This window comes from Acanthochromis polyacanthus, chromosome 21 (assembly GCF_021347895.1).
Source record: "Acanthochromis polyacanthus isolate Apoly-LR-REF ecotype Palm Island chromosome 21, KAUST_Apoly_ChrSc, whole genome shotgun sequence".
Taxonomy (NCBI): Eukaryota; Metazoa; Chordata; class Actinopteri; family Pomacentridae; genus Acanthochromis; species Acanthochromis polyacanthus.
In genome coordinates this window covers 27,119,648-27,138,695 of record NC_067133.1, presented here as the reverse complement: position 1 = coordinate 27,138,695, position 19,048 = coordinate 27,119,648, and the positions used below count along the sequence as shown (strand labels likewise).

The 19,048-nt window shown below is 38.5% G+C and overlaps 2 protein-coding genes across 4 annotated transcripts in view; one reads left to right on the top strand and one right to left on the bottom strand.

The window, feature by feature from the left end:
- Nucleotides 1-19,048, top strand: part of ndufab1b (NADH:ubiquinone oxidoreductase subunit AB1b) — a 144,076-nt gene that overhangs the window by 46,311 nt on the left and 78,717 nt on the right. The window lies entirely within an intron of this gene.
- The window catches only part of LOC110961068 (trinucleotide repeat containing adaptor 6A), a 71,927-nt gene that overhangs the window by 38,934 nt on the left and 13,945 nt on the right, over nucleotides 1-19,048 (bottom strand). The window contains exons 1-2 of one of the 3 annotated variants that reach the window (XM_022208532.2): nucleotides 3,463-3,702; nucleotides 1,161-1,212 (exon numbers count right to left, since the gene is read on the bottom strand). The gene's annotated coding sequence lies outside the window, so the exon portion shown is untranslated. Of the gene's footprint in view, nucleotides 1-1,160; nucleotides 1,213-3,462; nucleotides 3,703-19,048 lie in introns of those variants that run through there. The other 2 variants (XM_022208533.2, XM_051941462.1) reach the window with 2 other exon arrangements.

Below are 19,048 nucleotides of genomic sequence, written 5' to 3'. Positions count from 1 at the left end.
GAAGGTCCCCTCAGTTATGGCACCAAAGCAAAAAGAGCGAACACAAAAACAAGAGATTTAGACTCTAAAAACAGAAAATAGATTAAAGTGAGTTGATGAACTACTGGTAGTCCATAGCACTATTGTGTGCTTGCATGTAGAGCATCTGTATGAACACAATGAGCTGCACAAACACCTCTCCACACACAAAACATTGGGACTCTGGCTTCTCATTTAGTGATTTTAAAACAGCAAAGCTTACTCAGCACAATGCGGCCTAGACCAACCCAGACCTTCCAATTCAATTCAAACGGAACTGCATGTGCTTGCATAAGCAGGAGCTGCCCGTCCCGTGTCCCCCTGACCCACACACATACACACCCCCATTTAGTAGCCCACAACACAGACGCAGGTCCTGCTATCATCTAAAGAGAAGTGACCAGAAAGATGATGCAAACTGGTACTCTTACTTCAGTACAATTTAGTCTATTAGGCACTGAGCTGTAATTAATGCATGTTGTTGAACTGTAGTCATTTAAAAAAAAATTCCTGTTACTTACCCTACCTTTGTTAGTGAAAGTATAAACATTTACCAGTACAACACAATGTGATTCAAGAGCACGACAAACCACAGGCAACAAAATTCAAGCAACTCAGTTTCTAAACATTAACACAAATGTATACACTATAGCTCAAAAGTTTAAGGGTCACCGAGGCATTTTCATGTTCTCCCTAAAAACTCCTTTTATTCATGTACTAACATAATTGCACAAGGATTTTCTAATCATCAATTAGCCTTTCATCACCATTAGCTAACACAATCTAGCATTAGAACACAGGAGTGATGGTTGCTGGAAATGTTCCTCTGTACCCCTATGGAGATATTCCATTAAAAATCAGCTGTTTCCAGCTCGAATAGTCATTTAACACATTAACAATGTCTAGACTGGGTTTCTCATTAATTTAATGTGATCTTCATTAAAAAAATGCTTTTCATAAAACAAATTAAGGATATTTCTAAGTGAAGCCAAACGTTTGAACGGTAGTGCATATTTGTGAAATTGAGTATAACCTCCACAAACGTAAGATTATTAGCAGACCTGCTGTACATACTTTTATTATACTTAGATGCACCTAATGCCCAGCTGAGTGTATGTGTTTGTTTGTTGTGGTTTACTGACCTGTTAAGATGCTTCAGTTTCTTTGGTGGCAACAGCTTCCAATTCCGAATCTCTGAAAAAGAAAGGAGGGATTAGAATCTCTGTGACATCTAAAATCATGCTGCCATAAAACAAACTTTGATCACAAATAGGAACATGTACTCTGTATAGTGGCGTACTACAATTTACTGGTTTAGAAACCATGTCAGAGGATGGAAATAAATTAGTGTCAAAATGGATTAAAACGTGTATTACACAATTTACAAATGAAAAATAAGTTTTACAAATGCGTATATCGATTTGAGCTTAACTTGCACACTCATAAGCAGGTGTATCAGTCCACACTCAAATACCATATAAAACAATTTTACAATTGCAACAAAGTATCATACCTTCCTCAAGATATCTGTTGTTACCAGAAATATTGATCTTGCACCTATATTCACATTACAAAGTGTATATATGTCATTTAGCTTACAAATTCAGAGGATGTTCCACTGGGACGTCCAGATATGGCATTCTTTTGTCTGCCACAATCCATTTTCCACCTTGGCCAGCTAAATCATACATTCAAAATTTATAGGATACTGTATAGAGACTACAATAGACAATTGTTTAATCAAAGGGCGGTAGGATCTTCTGTCCATTTCACAACAGCTTTTTCCCCCACTTTAAAATTGTGCACATTTTCCAAAAGTGTGGCGGCATGCTCAGTGAACACTCTCCAAACTCCACATGTAAATGTAACCCGATCTGCATATATCAAATGATCCATCCACATATATTTAACCATCCGTCAATAAATACAAAAGAACAGCACAATTATTTTGATATATGAAAGCATGTAAAGCTTTTCATGAATTCTGGAAAGTTAAAAATTTGCTCTTTAAATATTTATTTTTATTTACATGCAGATTAAACTGTTAGCTGTGTGTGTTAATTGAAACATCAGTGAAAACCCCCAATTTTTTCCCCCATTTTGTAATAACACATTAATGACCACTTAAGCACCAATTTCATCCCATATGCTGAAACTGTAATGCTAAACAACTCAATTGAAATGTTTACTGGTGGTAAATAGGCTAAAAGACATCTCACCCAGCACAACACAGACAGACTCAGGCTCTTTACTAATTGATGTACGTGAAGTATTCCAACTAGTCAATGTGGAAATACAGGTCGAACTGCATAACTGGACAAAGCATGATCAATGTCCCCTAAAGCTCATGCCTTGGAAGGTGAATGGAAAATGTGTGTGTGTTAAAAAGACAGATAAAGACACAGTGAGAGTGTGTAGGTCAAAGTTACAGCTTGGGTCCCGATCGGCCATTATCTCAGCTGTTGCCTGACTTAGAGCTTAACCAACATGGCTTCTCTCGAGCCTGGTGTTTTTCCAGTGCAGCCAAAAAACAATGGCCTTAACGTGGCATCAAATTACAATCGATGCAAATAAATTACAACACAGTTTCATCGTTTTTGCAGTACTGTCGGCTCAGTGCAAAAAGCAAAGCTGAAAACGACTGCAAAACCAGAAGAGCGAAGCTCTAATGTTGAGCTAACCAGCTGCTCTGTTTTCTGCCAACAGAGGGGGTTAAACGCTCTGACCGAAATACAACTCTGCAGCTTTGACCAATTTCACCACTGAATTCATGTTCACATTCCACTTCACCTCCAAATGTTTGATGTTTACTGACATTTCGACAGTCGCATCCTTAATGCAAGTTATTAAAAGTCGAAAAAATCAGTAGCTGCTACCGCCGAGCGACCTGCGTCGTCAAATTAGCATGGCTGCTAATGCTAGTTAATAGCTAACACTACGAAGCGGCTTACCCGGTCTCCTTTGAAATTGTGGTGAAGCTATTTCTAAAAATTGATTTTTTGCATTAAATCCAATGCAAAACACTCAATTAATCAAACTAATGGAAGCAGTAATGTTTTAATGAACACAGAATACCCTCTTTTGGAAGAAAGGTACGCACAGCTGGCTAGCTGGGGTTGACCAGTGCTCCAACTAGTTAGTACAAGGTTAAGCAGACTACAAATACAAATGTTTCTCTCCAAGAGGCTTACAAATGTCAATTTATTTGCAGACAAACACAAGGTCAGTTAGTATAAGCGCATGTAAACTGCCGTGCAATCGAGCCGAAGAGCTGAACAGGAGGGTAGCTAGCTATCGTAGCTCAGTCGAGGCTAACTAAACAACAGCGGCTGCTGAACTTATCTCCACCAGCCCCCGGTCTCCCTCTTCCAGTACGCTACATACACTGGCTCGACCAGAAGAAACGGTCCTCCGATCGAAAAAACAGCATAAAACCAAACTCACCTCATTGAAGTATAAAGTGCAACAGAGTGGAAAGGAAAGCCGACTGTAAGGCTAAAGAAATTCAACGCGTTTGCAGCATCTACGAGGGGAGGCATTCATTCTGCGTGATCGCCATTTTCTTCACTCGCTGCTGGCTAACGTTCTTTCGCTTGTGCTCTGCTTTCCCCTCCTCTCTCTCTGCATTCACTTCAGCCAGTATGTACGTGTGTGTGTGTGTGTGTTTCAAGAGGGGGGAGACGGAGCAGGAAGCGCATTACCACTTCCTCTGACTGCGAAGACCAAACACAGGCAAAAACTAAATGGTATCGAAAGAAAATGAGAGTAAAAGTATGCAAAGTCAAGCATGTCACCCCTGGTTAGGATCAGCACCTTCAAAATAAATGATCTATGGCATTTTAAAGTTTGAAACTACATGCAGCGGAGGTAAGCATATCAAATGGAAGATTTACTACTTTTTATTTGAAGTGTAAGTATTCTTGATTCTAGAAAACAGACAAATCTGAGACGTGGAGCTCCCAAATCAACCACCATCGAGCCACCATCAACATTAGTTAACTACATTTTATTTCCAAACATGAAGGTATAACTGTTGTTTCAAAGTCTGTTTGCAGAGTCCTTCTCCTTCTTTAAGAAAAGACTTTGCACTTGACAAACTGCAAAAAAAAAAAAAAATCAAATTACTTCCGCACTCCTGATAGGCACCACTGTCCTTGTTTTATGACTGTTAACCAGGTTGCTCTCTCCTGAGTAGATCCTTGCTTGTGTTGTATCTACTCTCAGATGTATGTCGCTTTGGATAAAAGCGTCTGCTAAATTAATTTGTAGGATTGTCAAAGTCTTCAAATACCAGGAGTAAAATTCCAGGGGAAACTGCTGAAACAGTCTCTTTTGCCTAAGAGTATGTACTGTATATATATGTAGTTACACTGCTCAAAATGCACCAACATCAACATTATTAGGTGACTGGAATATGTTATTTCCAAATGTGAAGGTGTAACTGCTGTTTCAAAGTCTCCAAACATCAGGAAAAATATTCCAGGGGAGACTGCATGGAAAACTGTTCATTTATTGATTCTGTGACCTGAAAGAATATAAATATGTTGGGTATTGGGTTAAATGCTCATGTTTTACTTCCAATCATAAAAGTATAAATGCTGTTTGAGAGCAGACAAATACCAGGAACAAAATTCCAAGGGAAACTGCTGAAACCACTTCTTCTGAATAAAAGCATGTATGTAGTTATACTGACATGATTAGTTGATATTCAAAATGCACCAGCATCAACATTATTTGGTTACTGGAATATTTTATTTCTTTAAGTTAACTACATTATATTAGTAGTACGCCAAGGAATGGCAGAGTTATGTAACGACTGTTTGTCTGCCTGTCCGTTAGCAACATTACTCAAAAACAGACTAACAGATTTGGATGAAATTTTCTGGGAAGGTCAGAATTGATACAAGGACCAAGTGATGAGATTTTGGCAATGATGAGGCTACTAGTCTGGATCCATGGAGTTCTGGATCATTGTGAGATAGCGGCACAGTGTCACTGTAACTATGACAACAAGTGAACACTACATCAGCTGCCTGCTGACGATCATATGATTGCGATTCTACTACAAATCGACTGTTGCGGACCCATCAGGATTTGTCTATCGGAAATGATACAAAGAACAATTGAATAAATTGCGGGAATTCCTGCTGCCCACTATGTATTTAGGTCACGTGATTCGGTATCCGTACATAAGAAGCACATGCATAACACACGCCTCTGCTCAGCGCAAGGTCATTATATATATATATATATATATATATATATATATATATATATATATGTATGTATGTATGTATGTATGTATGTATGTATACATATGATTAGTCAGTCTTCATCCAATATGCTTTTCTTCAGTAATGATGTCTGTTGTTTTTGGCTCCAGTCATTCGTCAGTTGCAGTCGGCACCACAGCACAGTCCAGTTTGGTTGATTCTAAAAGTTCCCATTGACATGAGGCTTCAAAAGTATGAGAGTTCTTGAAATTATCACAGAACAAAAAGGTGGTTTGTAAACTGCGCAGCATGTTGATGACGTACCAGCACAACACAATGCACAAGCACCTAAAGAAAAACACACTGGCACTATTGAGTACGGAGGCACTATGTATTGTTTGCTTCTCTCTTGCTCTCTGTGCTCACATATATTGTGTTTTAATACAGCGGAATTCCCTACAAAGCTTCTTCTTATTTACATATGTTCCTGTTTCTGCTGTCAGACTGAGTATTGAGTATGAAATCATGATGCAGTTCATGAAAACTACATGTTAACCAGCAGTCGCTCCACCAGAGTACAGATTTTATAACTGCAATTCATCTGACAAACTTAACACAGACACGAATTTGAGCTGTACTGGGAATTCAGTAATATTTTTTTTATAAAATTTAGAGGTACGACCAAAGTCAGAGAGTAATTGCACAAGGTCTCTTTTTAATATATTTTCATCAGGTTGCAGTTTCCAGTGTAACCTTAGATTTTTGCACTTTAATACGTAAACTTTTGTTTACCTTTTAGATAGTGTTGAACAACACAATGACATACAGTTTGTCAAACTACCATGAATTTTTAAGAAATGGTTATTTTTCTTTCAGTGGCAGTTCCAACCCGGTCTATACTATGCTGGGGGAAAATATTTATCACACACGTACAAATAAAGAATGCAGAGAATTTCAGTATCTCCCTGCTATCATCACAGGCTTCACTTAGCCATCCATGCATGGCTTTGGCAGTTATGTAAGAAAACAACCATGAAACAATTTTTTTTTAAAAAGAGAGAGAGATGGAGAGAGAGAAAAGAGAGGAGAGAGATGCTTAAACAACAGAGAAACAAATACAGTGTGGAATCTGCCAACGTTTCACCAATGAGACAAAGGCTGTTGCTGCTTACAGGAGAGACCAGCAAAACATGTGTGCGAAGCGGCGACCATTGACCCACCAGCGACAAAAACAACCCCCAACCTTGTGCTCAAATCGCTTCCCTTATCTGTGTGTATTCGACTGTGGGGGAGACAGAGGCGGAGTTCGTCTACTGCCAAGTAATGATTTTATTTGACCAGGTATCAAAGACAGCCAGATAAGATTCCACAATATACAAATAAGTGGGTGAGCTCCCACTCCTAATGCCAAATACTACCCAAACCTGGGTTACCCAGTAGATTCCTACAACTGATGGTTTATGTGTGACAACCTGGAAATTCAGATACACCAAATGGCATTCAAATGTAAAATAACACTCGGCATATGAGCTATTAGTTATACAGTTGTTGTGTCTCTGCAAGGGCCTTCATAAATCATTATTTCCTGAATTTCTATAGCTTATGCAATGAGGAGTTTTTTTTTTTGCCTGGTAACAGGTCTCAACAGATTCAGTGCATGCTTGATAGTGTGCCGTAGGCAAATTCAGTAAACTGAGGTAACTCTTGACATCAGTATCCTGTGCCGATCCCACAAATAAACTGTATATGTTGTAGGAAGCTATAAAATTACGGGAGAAGACAGGATGCACTGATATGATAGCAAGAGGTTTGGGGCACTGTGACACATGCATGCAAATAAATGTCAGGCTTATCAGGCAGTATATCATGTCTTTCAGTAAATATAGTTTTACTTTGAAGTGTGGCATTGGTTGATGAGAAAGGAAGCTACCACTGGAAACAGACTGAAGGTGAACGTGGAAGTTTTTTCTTATACTGCATATTACTTTTTGTGTAGGGAAAAATGTCCTTCATCAAACAAGGGAACTGGGAGTTTGATTGGCTTGTTTGATGAGTGTCCACTCATCCACCAGAATACACTAAAGCAAACCAGCATGATACTAAGCAGAATGATTGTAACAAAACAGAAAAGTACAGAGGCAGCCATAGGTAAAACCTGAACAAGCAAAGCGCAGCACTCTGCCAAGGCTGCACAGTTGTTATATCATTTCCTACGGATGAAATCTTAAATAAAAAATGACTTTGTGCGGAGTACAGGCATGTGTTATGCATGTGTATGTTATACCAAATCACGTGATGTAATTATGTAGGGGGCAGTGGGAATTGATAGGGCTCTGAAAAATCCCCACAATTTAATCAATTGTTCCTTGTATCATTTCCAATGGATAAGTCCCAATAAGTCCACAGCAGTCAATTTGTAGTAGGATCAAAATCCTGATGTAGTGTTCACTTGTCATAGCTACAACGACAACGTGCCACCATCTATGATACAGAATTCTTTAACAAATCCGTGGATCCAGACTAGAAGCCGCATCATTGCCAAAATCTCATCACTTGATCCTTGTGTTATTTCTGACCTTCCCAGAAAATTTCATCCAAATCCGTTAGTCTGTTTATGAGTAACGTTGCTAACAGACAGATGGACAGAGGGTCAGAAACAGATGGACAAATTAGGCGTATCGTCACATAACTCCACTGTGTTCCGTAGAAGAGTAACAAAACAAGACAAAAAGAGTCGAGAGGGACTTACGAGAAAAACAGCTTTGCTACTCTTAACATGAGCAAAATTTCAGATAGCATAAAGAGTACAAAAATAACATTTTAAGCTTCTATTTTTTTTTGTAAAAACGCAGGGTGGCACACTAACCAAAATGCTTTAGTAAGTGGTACGTCTATGTGTGTTTGCTAGGTCAGAAAACTACTTTTTGGCTCAGTGAATGATAAATCTACAATTTTGCAGGGCAGTGGAGCCAAAGTGTTTGGTAATAGTTTGTGACAAGGCAGCCACCTTGACAGTCAGAGCAGCGTATACATAGCAGGCCAAAGTTTAATCATTTACATACACACACGAGTTCAAACGCAGGAAATAGACTCAGGTTACTCAGGCAAACAGATGCATGCAGGTCCACGTGTCGACCTACAATGACACAGCACTTGCAAAGATAAAGTTATGCAATCGCACACATGTGTATACAACCTCACAACTCAAAAAGCAAATTCATACACGCTACATTTGAGTGGCTTTTTTTGTTCTTTGTCTAGTTGTCACTCATTCTGCCCATTTTGTTGATTTTTCCCAACCACAGTTAGCATTTCACACATACCCTCGCACCGGTCACAATGATCAGATGCAGCTGCAGGAGGTAGAGAGTGGCTAAAAATGGGAAGGCCATTGTTCTGCAGAGAAATAATGGGGCAAAGAAAATTGGACTGAAATGTGAATGTATGGGAGGAAAAAGAGAAAGTGAGCAGGCAGGGAGCAGAAAGTTAGTGAGGAGAGAGAGCGATTATGTGGAGGGGGTGAGAGTACGAGGGAGAGAGAGAGACAGACTGACAGACAGAAGAAGGTCAGAAAAGAGATTTGCATGTCAAGTAGTAATAGGCTTGTCCTGAGTACAGACACACACGCTGCTAAGCTGCAGTGTTCACAGTGCTGCAGTGTGTGTTTGAGTGCACGCTGCATGTGCATGCAGTGCATTATTTCTCCTGTGGACTGACACCCTTAACTAGACGCCACTGCACCAATCAGAACTACATTTGTGCTAGTGTCTTTATTCTGACTGCTGCTTTCTAAAAACCTATGTGTTTGCATGTGTGTGTAAATGTGGCTCAGTGACTTCAATACTACTCGGCTTATTAAACGTGATAATTTGATGCTTCTTGTCTTATATAATGGTAACTGACCTGGATTATTGGTGTGTTTGTCAGAGAAAATATGACATTTGATCACTTTTGGGAGATGGGAAGGTATACATGGCATTTCTCAGTACTTTATTTTCATTTTAGAAAAACCTAAAGGCAAAAATAATCAATCAAAAACTGTGCGACCAGCTGGCCAATTGCATATTAAATGGGCCCAACCTTTTTCAAATGCTCTTTACAGTAGTTATAATTTTATCCCAGAATTTGAAAATCTGCACATTTTTTGCTGGTTTGTTAGCTAGTATTAGATGTATTTCATGCCTTTATCAAGCTTATAGGGTAACCATATTGGCAACACTATGCAGCAGAAGTTGAAATTACAGTAGCAACAAACTGAATGAAACAACCCTGAAATATCTGAAATATTACAATGAAAGTTTCTTCTTTCTTCTTTCTTTCCAATTTATTTAAAGTCAGACATGACCTAAACACTAGCCCATCATATCTCTATTGTCTGCTTTTTCTGATAACACCATGGAAATATCCCTAAAAGTACTACAAACTATACGGTATAACATAAATGCTAATGTGAAGTCTAATTACATAGAAGAATATACATACCAGATGCGATTTTTGCTTCCTATGTAAAGCCCCCTGTCTTTTACCTGTCTACTCTGTCTCATTGTGTGCCAGGGTCACAGCTTTGAAATTGATTTGTTGTGGCTAACATTACACCTGGTCTTCAAGCCATTACTTGAGCCTTCAACCACCCTTCAGCTCTCAATGCTTCACACACACACACCAATCTAATCCATCAACGGTTTTGCTTGTGAATTTTTACACCTAGATGACTTTCATTTACCCTTGCAGACTTAGTTTTGCATGCATACAACATACAGACACATACGTATTTTTCTGCAATATATACAGATTATGTTATTTCCATGAGATCTTTCCATTTGAGCCCTTATAATCCATCACCAAGCCTTAAATATGCAGATAGTCCTGATAAGTGTGCTGGGTGACAGTATAACACATTCAAATGTACCCCTTTATTTAAATTCACCTTCATTTATATTCATATCACTGATCCAGTGCTGGCCATGCTCCTTTATTACTGCAGGAACTCATGCAGATCGGTTGTCACAGCGAACAATGATTGGCCGGTCCCATTGTCATTCATCTCTGGTGTACATACTTTACTGTATAGTGAGAGGTGACAGCCGACAACGTGCTAACGTCTTTGCCGTAAAAGTGGCAAAGACAGGTCTGGCACCCTTGTATTGTTCAGTCAGTGAGTGGAGCACATGTCTCTGTGTGGGTGTGGGGGTAGGTGAAAGGAAAAGAAGGAAAGAAAAAATCAGCTAAAAGACCAATGTCCTTTTGGCTCAGCGGTCCACATTCAGAGGCCAGTCACAACAGTAAAAATGTTTGGTTGTTTCCGTAGAACATCATGCTCACTTCTGATTACAAAGTTAATTTTTTATTTGTTTGGTCATAACCTCAAATTCTTTCAACTTTGACCTACAAATCTGTAGCTAGTTGTTATAATGCCACAGTTATTTTTAAGCCTCTGAAAGCCTGAACAGTTTCTGGGAGTTGTTTTGCTCCTGTCACATTTTTTTTCCTCACTTTGGGCTCATTTTTCACAGCATTATGAAATCCTGCACTTTTATGGAAACATGGCTAGAATGGGAGAGAACTCAAGCATGGTCTTCTGTGCAATATAACAAAGCTAAAATGCCATAAATCATAAAAATTGAAAAAACTGAAAGCTTAATTATTTTACAAGAATGGAAAAAACATGTAAAGAACATGTATAAGTGTCAACAGCTGTTAAAAACACTGTAAAAAATTATAAACTGCGACTCTACATAGCATAGATGCATGACTTCACAATTTTAACTTCCCTGCTTTTATCCTATCTGTTGTGTAAACACGGCCTGCAGTTCAGTTTAGTTCAGTCTAAACTCATACGTTTTTTTGTTTGTCTACTTGTTTTTTTAAAAACAAAATCAGTTTATATTTACACTGTATTAACAATTTGGTTTTTGCATTAAATTATTTTGAATAATGACATATCATTATATTGAGCATAGAACTGGGTAATTTTCTGGACAGACCGGCACATTATCAATTTAAGAACCGTGGCACAGTTGGAATATATAAACATTATTGGCCGTTTTAGAGTTCCTGACTTTGATAAATCGTGTAATTTAGGCAATTTTTAAAAAAAGATAACCTGCTGTGGATTTCATGGTTCAGAGGGTTTGAAACAACAATTCAGTTCTTGGGGAATCTCCTTACCGGTAGTGAATATGATGACAAAAATGATACCACTCTTCATATGTTTGAACCTCATGGGGTATACCTTGTTTATGCTTTCTTTTTAGACTACAATCATTCATCTGAACTGAGTTCATATAATCTGAAGCGTCCTAAACTTTTCTTGGATGCTACCTAGGTTTCAGCTCTGGCAAATAAATCATTGGTAGGTTATTTAAATCGTACCAGTTGCTATACAAACTAGACATAAAACTCTGGTACAGGGGGTCCTCAACTTACATTGGAGTTCCGTTAGTACGGATCGATAAGATAATTTTCGCTGGAACTCCAGCAAAAATGTACAATATCAATATCAATCAGTTCTTCAGAAAAGTCATGAATACCAATCTAATTTCACTTCCATGGAGATGACTTTCCTTTTCTTCGAAGCACTGCCATCAGAAGAGTTTGACTAATGCTTGGGAGCCAAAATGAAGGGCAAAAAGTTAGTGAATGTAGCACAATCCAAGGTGGCGTACAACTGGTGAATGTAAACAAAGCCGTTTTATAGCGCCACGTTACAACACATTCGTCTGCTCCGCTCACCAACTACTTCCATGTAACCAGTTCAGGTTGAGTCATTTCTCTCAACACAAGCCAGGCGTCTTTCCTCTTCTTTTTTTTTTATAGTGTTGAATCTAGACTAGGAGTGAAGGTTTTCTGTCAGTGCTATTACTTTACTTATTTTTTGAACATACTGAATATCTAGGTCTTGTTTACAATTAGTAAATATTGTTACTGTTTTTTCCACTTCTGTTGGTCAGTCAGATGACACAAGTGTTTCGTTTTACTTGCATGAACAAAGACCTGAAAAATGATCAAGAAAAACTGATGAGAGGTTTTCATTTAAAACCCAGAAAGCAGCTGTGGCTCCAATCACAGGCATTCCTTCATTTTCTACTGCACAGCCCTCTGAAGAGGCTGTATCACAGAAATCACAGAAACATATCACAACGACGAGTTTGTTTCTCATTTGAGAATGAAATTGGCAGGCAGAGAGGAATGGAAACTCCAACCTGCTCGGAATCTGTCTTGTTTCCAGATACAAGTTGGCTGATTTTCACTCATATTTGGCTGTAAAAGGTGACTTGCTCACAAAAAAATGCAGTCACTCTTTTCTTTGGAAGATTACAAATATTCGTAAGGCTACCAAGGAAAATGTTAAACAATTGCAGGCGGAATTACTCAGAAAGATAAAGAGACAGAAAGAACCACTGCCTTGCAAAGTAAACAGAGACAGTACAAAGGAAAATGAATTCTGAATGAAGTCAAGTCTCATTTTCAGTCCTGCCACAGATGAGCTGAATTAGAGAAGGCTCTTCACTAATCTTACATCTGATATTTCTTAAAATAATGTATGGAATCTATGAGGAATCATAAGCACATTGCTCAACAAAATTCACATTATGGTATGTTACATGTAGGAAGTGAAGCTTCAAAACATGCACAAGATATTGAATGTATTGGGGTAACATTTGCTACAAACATTCATGTTCCTTTCAAGGTGAATAACTTCATCGTCAGATCAAACAATGAATTTGTTCACTGTTTCGGTTTTTGAACAAATGCTTGCAAAACTAGGGATAACTCCAGTGGCTCCAGCTAATCATATTGTGGCTTATTTTAGTCATTTGACAGCTCTTGATTTACTTTTTCTGTTCTACTTTGGTAATTGCGTTGTTTATTTTGGCGATTTCTATCCCATTTTCATAATTTTTTGCCCCACTTTAGTTATTTATACCTTCTTTTGATGATTCTTGGTCCCATTCTGGTCATTTTGATTTTATTTTGGCCATTTTATGCCTCATTACGCTCTTTTTTTGTCCCATTTTGATCATTTTGTGACTTATTTTGGTCAGTTCACATTTGTTTATATTGTTAATTTGTTCCATTTTGTGTCTCAAAATGCGTATTTATAATTGTTTTGATTCACTTATTCAGTCTGACATGAGTATTTTATGTTATTTTGGTCGCTTTATGTCCCAGTTTGGTCATTTTTTGGCTCAATTTGCTCATATTGTGTCTCATTTTGATTATTTTGCATGTGTCCGTGTTTTTTCCCCCCACTTTGGCCAATTTATTGCTCATTTTCATCATCTGGCATCTCTATGTTGTTTTTGTTCCATTTGAGTCATTTTTGTCTTACATTGCATCTCTATATCATTTATAGGTTTTGTTTGTTGTGCTTTCTTTATGTTTTATCTCATTTTGGTCATTTTAAATGTCTTATTGTTTGTTTTTGTTCAATTTTATTCACACATTTTAGGTCTTTAGGTTAGTTTTTTAAAACATTTTGGCTATTTTGTGGCCCAATTTGTTCTGTTTCCATCTGTTTTTGCACCATTTTATTGAAGTTTGTTTAACAGTGCTTAATAATCTCAGTCATCCAGGTCATCATATTACAAAACACAAACACTGAAGCAAAAGCAAAAGTATTTACCTTTGACTTCTTACTTAGGCACACTCTTAGAATGTATGTTTCTCATTTCGCTTTTGCTGTATCTGCAAGTACCACCTCACAGAGCTGCTAGCATGGGTGTGGATGTCCGTTCGTGTTGCTGAGTAAAAATCTGTTTTAAGCTGCTACTATACTTTAAACTAAAATCATAGACCAATGAAATGCATGTCAAGGTCAGTGATACAGCAAACATGAATGATAGCAGACTGTGTATAAAAGATGAACATATCAACTGTGATGCTACCCACAGGTTTGTGGATTATTGTTTTAGAGCCTTGGGTTTGGCATTTTGTCGTCACTATCTTGCTCTTTTGAAATCACTTGTTGTTAGTGAGGGGTGAGTCTGACTAAAAACTACACTACACTACGAGGTACTGTAGCAGCTTGTCAATCACAAGGTATCCCCACACTGAAACATACCCTTCTTAATCGTGTATTTGATTCTAAATGGGGCCATAATTTACAGGATGAACATCTTGCTGTATTATGATAACTAAAAATAGCACTTGAAATCATACACTCATTAGCAGAATGTTTACTAAGATAACAAATCAAGTAGGAAGCAGGGTTAATTTCTGATAGACTTCTATATGATTGGATTTATTTTGCAACCAGAGGAGTCGCCGCCCGTTGGCCTTTAGAACAAAAATAGGTTTAAGACACTTCAGAATTTGCTTCACTTTTTCGGCTTAAAGACTACATCTATCTTTAATATTCGGTCTGAGTACTGGATGTGGGAGAAATGGGCAGGTGTGAAGACTTTGAAAAGGACCAAATCATCACGGTCAGTTCACTGAGTCAGACTGCTTGGCAGTGGTGAGTGCCTGCCTTTTATTTTTTGCAGTATGCCACTGCAGAACTCATCCTTTACTCCTCCTTACTTTTCAAAAGGTTGACTTTCTGTAGTTGTTCTGCCTAACCTTTAATACCTCATTCATCATAGGGATAAGGTCAGCACCAATTTTGAAAATGGAACAACAATGGTTTGCACAGAGGAGGCAGGAAAGTCACAGAAGATTTGAGATAAAAAGAATTTGATAGATGGCAGTTTGATCTTTCAAATGTGAGGGGTAGGCTGGGTGCCAGCCTTTAAATATCCTGTTTTTGACGTTTGCAATGTAAAGCACATTTAGCTTTTGTGTTGAGGCCAGGATACAATACATGGCATGCAGGTTGACTTGAAAGCCCTTGTCATGGACAGAGTCACTGCTGGCCTTTTGTTAAAGTCGATAAAAAGGGAGAATGGAACTGCGCTTCAAAGTGTGAATGACAAAGAGAAGAATGATGTGATGGGAGGGGGAAAAGTGGCATGTAAGATAAAGGACAGAGGAAAAGAGAGCTGCAAAGAGCTCAAAAATGTATCACTTTAAATACCCGGTATGACACATAGCCTTTAAAGAAACCTACCCAATGCTTTATGCTTTTTCTCCACTGTCCTGCTGTGGACACGGACTCCAACCATATTTAACCTACAGACCCTAAAAATGTAATCTTAATTCTTAAACTGCTCTGAAATGTAAAATGTCCTCACAATGAGCACTCACTATGTGCTACTAAAATTTGTCCACATCAACAGAAAGACACAGAGATACAGAAACACACTGCCCCAACCCCCATGCCAGGCCAGTCCAAGCAGCCTGAAACCAAGTGTGTGTGAATGTGTGTGTTTGTGCGTGTTCAGAATGTTCCAGTGTGTTGGGGGGGGAGGGTGTGTGTGTGTGTGCGTAGATTGTCCTGGCATGCTGCCAGTCTCTCTCTCATTACCACTGTGTGAGTATGTGTGTGAGTGTGTGTATAACCGTGTACGTGTGTGTTTGAGTGCGCAATGGGGGCCTGTCAGCGTGACGGGCGTCTCCATGGCAACGCCAGTGCAGGTTCCAGATGCAATGCATCATATTTCTACAGGATGGTGCACAAGCGTACGCACACATGTACACACACACGTACGTTAAATTGGCAGCAGACCTTTTGGTCAGCCATGCAGATTAGTTTTATCGTGATAGACCTACTCTCATTTAAATATTCATTCCTCCTTTTATTCTCCTTCATTCGGAGATGGATGATTGGCTGCTTGGATCCAGGGATCATCTTGGAAACACATACACATGCAGACACACACATTCAGTTGACCATTGACTTGCAAATCAACTTTAATTTTTTCTCACCTTTACCTATATGCTAATAAAATAGTTGTAATTTTAGGAAGTACTTTTTATCCTCTCGTAGCTGAATGGTAAAACTCTCAAAGCTGAAGTTAGAGCCAGTAGTCAGTCAAGAGCTTACATTTTAGTAGCATGAGGCACTTCAGCTTTAATAACAATAATATGAATAATAAAAATATGAATAGAGATGGAAGGTAGCACTGATTTCACCACCAAAGAACTTTGTTTTTTTCTGATCTTTGAATTAAGTTAAGTGAAGTTTATGATCTTGAGCTGCTGTGGTGGGAAAGATATTTTTATTAAAGCAAGTTAGTGGTGAGTCACCCTGATGTTTGAATCATGCATTGATAATGGCCTAATTTTACACATAATATATGAAGATTATTCTCACATATGAGAAGCAGCCAGAGACCCTGCACTGCAGAAGTGTCTGGCTGCTTCTCATCATCATTCTGCTATCAGGACAAAAAATGTTCTGGATTGTTTGTATTTGTTTAAACCAATAACAATCATATTTGGCAAAGCTAAGCAAAGGATGTCCTCTCTAAATGATTTGGTTTAGCCCATTTGTTAGAAGCTGCCTTAGTTCTTGGTTCAAATCTTCGGCCAAACTTGAACTTTTCAGTGTGGTAGGTTGCTGCCAGGAGGTTCTTGTTCTTGTTTGTCGTAGTAAAAGCCATTTCAAAAACTGTAGCATGTAGATAGTGGAAAAGAAGGAGAAAGCAGTGTGAAATGCACAGCTGATGGCAAGCTTGTTGGTGCAATCTGCATCCGGTAAATTAGACGATATGAAGATGCAGATAAATAAAAGTGTGATACAAAGATACTGTGTGGTCAGTAATTTAGATAGTAGTTGGCCTTATGCTTAGCATAGTTTAATGAATGAAACTGTACAAACAAGAAACACACAGCTGAGCCACTCCACTGGAGAACAAATCAGTGTTACTTAGTGAACTCTAGAGGTGCTGTTTGTTGCCTTTAGTGACAGCCAGAACAGCTCTTTCCCTTTCACTGTGGTTCTATGCTATACAGTATGCTAAGCTAAGCTAACCTTCTGCTAGCGGCAGCGTCATATTTATCATATAGACATGACAGTGGTATCAGTCTTCTCATCTAACTCTTGGCAACACATTTTCCAAAATGCTAAACAATGTCTCTTGTGTATTGCTCTGCTGGGGATAAGTGGAGAGGTATGTGAGTTTTTGTTGGGCTTCCAGTGTTGTTGATTTCAACATTTCTCCTTGTGAATGATTCATAAGCACAAACAATAAGAAACCACTTCTCATCAGTTCTGATTTCTTGAAAGAAAAGCTGGAGGTACAACACTCTAGCAATACTTCCCATTTCATTCCCACCTTTCTCACACTTTTTTCATGACTTGTCTGTACTTTACACCAGTACTTTTCCATTTCTTCACCCTATACCATCTCACTCATGTCTTCTGTCTGGCTTAATGTCAACAACTATACGTCTGTGGTGTCCCAAGTTTTCTGTGTGTGCATCCGTCAGATGCATTGTGGGTAATATAGGTTGCAGGTTTTAAAAAGAAAGGAGAATACATAGATATATTTAACTTGTCCATCATGAGCCTGGCAGCGCTAAAGAAGCCAAATGCTAAACTGGCACTGTATTTTCTTGACATCAACAAGAAAGCTATTTATGTGACATAACTCTCTCTTTTTTTTTTTACAAGTTTACAAGTCTTGCTGTGACTTTGCAAAAATTTCAAAACATTTGATGGAAAGCATCTCAAAGATAAAAGACGAATAAATCCAATTATCTGCTTCCCAAACTGTGTCTTTGGAGGTGCTGTTGTGCAGATTTTGTTACCTTTAGTGACAGCCAGAACAGCTCTTTCCCTTTCACTATTTTCCCACTCCATACAGTATGCTAAGCTAAGCTAAGCTAAGCCTCTGCTAGCTGCAGCGTCATATTTATCATACAGACATGAGTACAGTATCAGTCTTCTCATCTAACTCTTGACAAGAATGCGAGTGAACACATTTCCCAAAATGTTGAACAGTGTCTCTTGTGTTTTGCTCTGCTGGGGATAACCTATTACAGTGGAGAACTATGTGGGTTTGTCTGGCTTCCAGGGTTGTCGATTTCAACATTTATAACCTCTTGTGAATGATTCATAAGCACAAACAATAAGAAACCGCTTCTTATCAGCTCTAATTTCTTGAAAGAAAAGCTGGAGGTACAACACTGTAGCAACACTTCCCATTTCATTCCCATCTTTCTCACACCTTTTTCATGACTTGTCTCTATTTTACACCACTCCTTTTCCATTTCTTCACCCCATCCCATCTCTCTCTTTCCCTCTATCTTGTCCTCCACAATAACTCTCAGCAGCCCTCCAATAAAACCCGGTTACACACACTATTAATCCTCCACAGTGCAGAGAACCACAGTGTGTGTGTGTGTGTGTGTGACAAAAGCGTGCAGATAAAAACGGAAGGAGGGTGTGTAAAAGTGTGTATCGTTGTGTGTGTATCAGTGTGTGTGTGTGTGTGTGTGTGTGTGTGTGTGTAGAGTTTCTGTCAGCATGACTTATTCATAACAGCATAGAATTACAGTCGGTCCAAACACACTCACACTCACAAACATTTCCACAGCAGAATAATTCAAGAGAATGAAAGTGTAATCTGAAGATGTTGTCTTTGTAAAACACTTTCAGAAAATATTGTTTAGGTGTCATGTGTCACTATTTTGTTAAGATGAAACGCCAAGTGTCTATAGGTATTTAGTAGCTAACATACACTGCATGAGCATCACTGTTTGGACAGCTACAGGAACAGATGAAATATTATTATAAAGCATCTATTAAATGAACAGACTTACTTACAATACAGTGGCTATTTTCCTACGTGCTAAGGCATTTGAATGTACAGGGTTTACGACTGTCTGACGTCTATTTACTTTGATGCAAAACCGCTGAGAACATCTCGATGAAATAAACTAACGAGTAATACTATCAGCATCTGTGTAAAAGCAAAACTCTGAGTCTG